The sequence below is a fragment of the Oncorhynchus kisutch genome, linkage group LG17 (genome assembly GCF_002021735.2).
Source record: "Oncorhynchus kisutch isolate 150728-3 linkage group LG17, Okis_V2, whole genome shotgun sequence".
Taxonomy (NCBI): Eukaryota; Metazoa; Chordata; class Actinopteri; order Salmoniformes; family Salmonidae; genus Oncorhynchus; species Oncorhynchus kisutch.
The window spans coordinates 37,679,170-37,685,169 of NC_034190.2; the positions used below are offsets into that span (position 1 = coordinate 37,679,170).

General features: G+C 43.0%; 1 protein-coding gene across 1 annotated transcript in view; it reads right to left on the reverse strand.

The window, feature by feature from the left end:
- Positions 1-5,465, reverse strand: part of med30 (mediator complex subunit 30) — a 33,355-nt gene extending 27,890 nt beyond the window's left edge. The window contains exon 1 of the mRNA XM_020505677.2: positions 5,355-5,465. The gene's annotated coding sequence lies outside the window, so the exon portion shown is untranslated. The remainder of the gene's footprint in view (positions 1-5,354) is intronic.
- Positions 5,466-6,000: the final 535 nt, after the last annotated feature.

The window sequence follows — 6,000 nt, forward strand, 5'->3', positions numbered from 1 at the left end:
ACTTTATCCCCAACGTTATATTCCCTTTGTGCGACTCAAGATGTTTCCCCTATCACTATACTGACAGCTTTGCCGTTTCTAAAAGGACTTATTTTTTTGTGGGGGGCATACTACTACTACACTGATTTCGACTGCTCTCTGGACATTCATGCCCGGATCTCACAGCTAGCTAGCTGCTATCCGTGTGACTATCGGCCTTCGTCGATTCCGGAGCAAACATCAATTGTTCCGGAGCTAGCAAGCTCCGTCAATCACTCCTGAGTTCCATCAATCGCACCTGGGCTGCAGTCGCCTATCCGGACCCGTTTTGCTGCCTTCGCGGAGCCCCACCGGGCCTTCACAACTGGACTGCCGACGTTATCTACCCGAAGGAGTTATTCGGCTGGCTCCTCCGTCGCGACGTTACCTGAACGCCCATCTGCGGCCTGCTAACCGTTAGCTGTCTTACCGGCTGCTATCTGAATAGACAATCGGACAATTTTTTTATTATTTTTATTATTATTATTATGTTTTCTTCTTGGGCCTCTATAACTATATCTATTGTTTTTATTTTTGTTGTTGTTGTGTGATTTGGATTGATCCCCTCTACCACACGGAACCCCACTAATCTACTGACGGAGCGCAGGAGGTGGCTAACAACAGACCTCCATCCTATGCTAGCTTGCTACCGATGCCCTGGCTAGCTGTCTAAATCACCAACCAACCTCTCCACTCACCGGACCCTTTTGATCACTCGACTAAGCATGCCTCTCCTTAATGTCAATATGTCTTGTCCATTTCTGTTCTGGTTAGTGTTTATTGGCTTATTTCACTGTAGAGCCTCTAGTCCTGCTCACTATACCTTATCCAACCTATTAGTTCCACCACCCACACATGCAATGACATCTCCTGGTTTCAACGATGTTTCTAGAGACAATATCTCTCTCTTCATCACTCAATACCTAGGTTTACCTCCACTGTATTCACATCCTACCATACATTTGTCTGTACATTATACCTTGATGCTATTTTATCGCCCCCAGAAACCTCCTTTTACTCTATGTTCCAGACGTTCTAGACGACCAATTCTCATAGCTTTTAGCCGTACCCTTATTCTACTCCTCCTATGTTCCTCTGGCGATGTAGAGGTGAATCCAGGCCCTGCAGTGCCTAGCTCCACTCCTATTCCCCAGGCGCTCTCTTTTGACGACTTCTGTAACCGTAATAGCCTTGGTTTCATGCATGTTAACATTAGAAGCCTCCTCCCTAAGTTTGTTCTATTCACTGCTTTAGCACACTCTGCCAACCCGGATGTTCTAGCTGTGTCTGAATCCTGGCTTAGGAAGACCACCAAAAACTCAGACATTTTAATTCCAAACTACAACATTTTCAGACAAGATAGAACTGCCAAAGGGGGCGGTGTTGCAATCTACTGCAAAGATAGCCTGCAGAGTTCTGTCCTACTATCCAGGTCTGTACCCAAACAATTTGAACTTCTACTTTTAAAAATCCACCTCTCTAAAAACAAGTCTCTCACCGTTGCCGCCTGCTATAGACCACCCTCTGCCCCCAGCTGTGCTCTGGACACCATATGTGAACTGATTGCCCCCCATCTATCTTCAGAGTTCGTGCTGCTAGGCGACCTAAACTGGAACATGCTTAACACCCCAGCCATCCTACAATCTAAACTTGATGCCCTCAATCTCACACAAATAATCAATGAACCTACCAGGTACCTCCCCAAAACCTTAAACACGGGCACCCTCATAGATATCATCCTAACCAACTTCCCCTCTAAATACACCTCTGCTGTCTTCAACCAAGATCTCAGCGATCACTGCCTCATTGCCTGCATCCGTAATGGGTCAGCGGTCAAACGACCTCCACTCATCACTGTAAAACGCTCCCTGAAACACTTCTGCGAGCAGGCCTTTCTAATCGACCTGGCCGGGGTATCCTGGAAGGATATTGATCTCATCCCGTCAGTAGAGGATGCCTGGATATTTTTTTTAAATGCCTTCCTAACCATCTTAAATAAACATGCCCCATTTAAGAAATTTAGAACCAGGAACAGATATAGCCCTTGGTTCTCCCCAGACCTGACTGCCCTTAACCAACACAAAAACATCCTATGGCGTTCTGCATTAGCATCGAACAGCCCCCGTGATATGCAGCTGTTCAGGGAAGCTAGAAATCATTATACACAGGCAGTTAGAAAAGCCAAGGCTAGCTTTTTCAAGCAGAAATTTGCTTCCTGCAACACTAACTCAAAAAAGTTCTGGGACACTGTAAAGTCCATGGAGAATAAGAACACCTCCTCCCAGCTGCCCACTGCACTGAAGATAGGAAACACTGTCACCACTGATAAATCCACCATAATTGAGAATTTCAATAAGCATTTTTCTACGGCTGGCCATGCTTTCCACCTGGCTACTCCTACCCCGGACAACAGCACTGCACCCCCAACAGCAACTCGCCCAAGCCTTCCCCATTTCTCCTTCTCCCAAATCCATTCAGCTGATGTTCTGAAAGAGCTGCAAAATCTGGACCCCTACAAATCAGCCGGGCTAGACAATCTGGACCCTTTCTTTCTAAAATTATCTGCCGAAATTGTTGCCACCCCTATTACTAGCCTGTTCAACCTCTCTTTCGTGTCGTCTGAGATTCCCAAAGATTGGAAAGCAGCTGCGGTCATCCCCCTCTTCAAAGGGGGGGACACTCTTGACACAAACTGCTACAGACCTATATCTATCCTACCGTGCCTTTCTAAGGTCTTCGAAAGCCAAGTCAACAAACAGATTACCGACCATTTCGAATCTCACCATACCTTCTCTGCTATGCAATCCGGTTTCAGAGCTGGTCATGGGTGCACCTCAGCCACGCTCAAGGTCCTAAACGATATCTTAACCGCCATCGATAAGAAACATTACTGTGCAGCCGTATTCATTGATCTGGCCAAGGCTTTCGACTCTGTCAATCACCATATCCTCATCGGCAGACTCGACAGCCTTGGTTTCTCAAATGATTGCCTCGCCTGGTTCACCAACTACTTCTCTGATAGAGTTCAGTGTGTCAAATCGGAAGGTCTGCTGTCCGGACCTCTGGCAGTCTCTATGGGGGTGCCACAGGGTTCAATTCTTGGACCGACTCTCTTCTCTGTATACATCAATGAGGTCGCTCTTGCTGCTGGTGAGTCCCTGATCCACCTCTACGCAGACGACACCATTCTGTATACTTCCGGCCCTTCTTTGGACACTGTGTTAACAACCCTCCAGGCAAGCTTCAATGCCATACAACTCTCCTTCCGTGGCCTCCAATTTCTCTTAAATACAAGTAAAACTAAATGCATGCTCTTCAACCGATCGCTACCTGCACCTACCCGCCTGTCCAACATCACTACTCTGGACGGCTCTGACTTAGAATACGTGGACAACTACAAATACTTAGGTGTCTGGTTAGACTGTAAACTCTCCTTCCAGACCCATATCAAACATCTCCAATCCAAAGTTAAATCTAGAATTGGCTTCCTATTTCGCAACAAAGCATCCTTCACTCATGCTGCCAAACATACCCTTGTAAAACTGACCATCCTACCAATCCTCGACTTTGGCGATGTCATTTACAAAATAGCCTCCAATACCCTACTCAACAAATTGGATGCAGTCTATCACAGTGCAATCCGTTTTATCACCAAAGCCCCATATACTACCCACCATTGCGACCTGTACGCTCTCGTTGGCTGGCCCTCGCTTCATACTCGTCGCCAAACCCACTGGCTCCATGTCATCTACAAGACCCTGCTAGGTAAAGTCCCCCCTTATCTCAGCTCGCTGGTCACCATAGCATCTCCCAACTGTAGCACACGCTCCAGCAGGTATATCTCTCTAGTCACCCCCAAAACCAATTCTTTCTTTGGCCGCCTCTCCTTCCAGTTCTCTGCTGCCAATGACTGGAACGAACTACAAAAATCTCTGAAACTGGAAACACTTATCTCCCTCACTAGCTTTAAGCACCAACTGTCAGAGCAGCTCACAGATTACTGCACCTGTACATAGCCCACCTATAATTTAGCCCAAACAACTACCTCTTTCCCAACTGTATTTAATTTTAATTTATTTATTTATTTTGCTCCTTTGCACCCCATTATTTTTTTATTTCTACTTTGCACATTCTTCCATTGCAAAACTACCATTCCAGTATTTTACTTGCTATATTGTATTTACTTTGCCATCATGGCCTTTTTTGCCTTTACCTCCCTTATCTCACCTCATTTGCTCACATTGTATATAGACTTGTTTATACTGCATTATTGACTGTATGTTTGTTTTTACTCCATGTGTAACTCTGTGTCGTTTTATCTGTCGAACTGCTTTGCTTTATCTTGGCCAGGTCGCAATTGTAAATGAGAACTTGTTCTCAACTTGCCTACCTGGTTAAATAAAGGTAAAATAAAAAAAAAATTAAAAACACACAAGGAAGATGAGGAAGTGATTTGCTGTTTGGGGTTAAGGTTTGTGAAAACAACTGAAATCACAAGAAAAGGTATCTGGACCCATCTATAACATGCCATTTACATCAAAAAGAGAGAATTGATTGTAAAGAAAATACAATAAAAGGTCACATTTATACCCTGTCAATAGCGTGACGTCATATTTTGTTTCATAATAAACCAAAATGAATTATGATGCAATGCTTGAGTACCAAAATGGCATAGGCCAAATTTAATTACGCAATAATGCATGGGTAGCAAACCTTCATAACACGAACTGTACAGTACTGGAAGGCACGAACACTTACATCAGTTTAACCTGCCAGTACAGTAATAGCCACATGTGAGCTTTATGCATTATATCTGCAACGTTGCACCCCAACTGATTATGCCAAATTTAACGTAATAACGGGTGGCTAGATGGCTACCTAACGTTGCGTGCTACTACAGTAAGTTAGCTAGCTAACATTGTTCATGCTAAATTGTAATTATTTCGCCTCTATGCCTATGTATTGCCTACCTCCCTACTCTTCTACATTTGCACACACTGTACATAGATGTTTTTCTATTGTGTTATTGACTGTACGTGTGTTTATGTGTAACTCTGTTGTTGTTTGATTTTTTTGTCGCACTGCTTTCCTTTATCTTGGCCAGGTCGCAGACGTAAATAAGAAATGGTTCTCAACTGGCCAACCTGGTTAAACAAAGGCGAAATAAAAATACAAAAAATACTAAATTAGCTAGCTAGCTGTGTTAGCAAACGAGACGATAGTTTTCTTTCAAACTGTTTTAGTATGCATTTGTCCTCTTGAAATACAAACCAAAAAGTTAACCTTGGCGCTATTCATATTGTCCCAATGACTAAACACGCAAGACCTAAACTTACCTGTGTTGCTAGCTAGTATTAATTTATCTTATTTGTTGACATGTGTGTCAAGTCCTTTTTCTGCAGGAGCGCTTAACCGTAAAACATCGCGAGACCATACACCGATTATTATCTCAACCGTAAAGCATGAAGTATGAGCGTTTCATTAAAGCTATACTCCTTAGTTGCTAGCTACCTACATGACTTAAATATTGATTCTTGAAGAATATCACTTCGAAAAATGCCTCATGGGCTTAGTTTAACTGTCGTACCCCATCAGAACCCAAAATATAAGCTTGTTTTACTCCAATGTTTGTAACCAAAGTAAATGTAACTAACACTGTATATCGTGAAAACATGACATAAACTAAAATGTTGAGATCATGGATGGTCAGTCCTTGCGTATATAGCTTTTGCTTTAAATTTGAGAGTGGTTCCATTTAACCAGGCACATCTCTTTGTTATCGTTTCAATTAAGGATTCCAACTTTAAAAATGTGGATTATTGTTGCTACCATTGGTTGTACTGAAATAGATTCATGACTATGAATACAACACCAAATCTAAGACAAAAAATACTTTCTCATTATCTCATTATCTTATAGCAGCAGATATGTACATCAAATATAGGTGTTACTCGTCTGAATACGACGAGTATGAATATGATG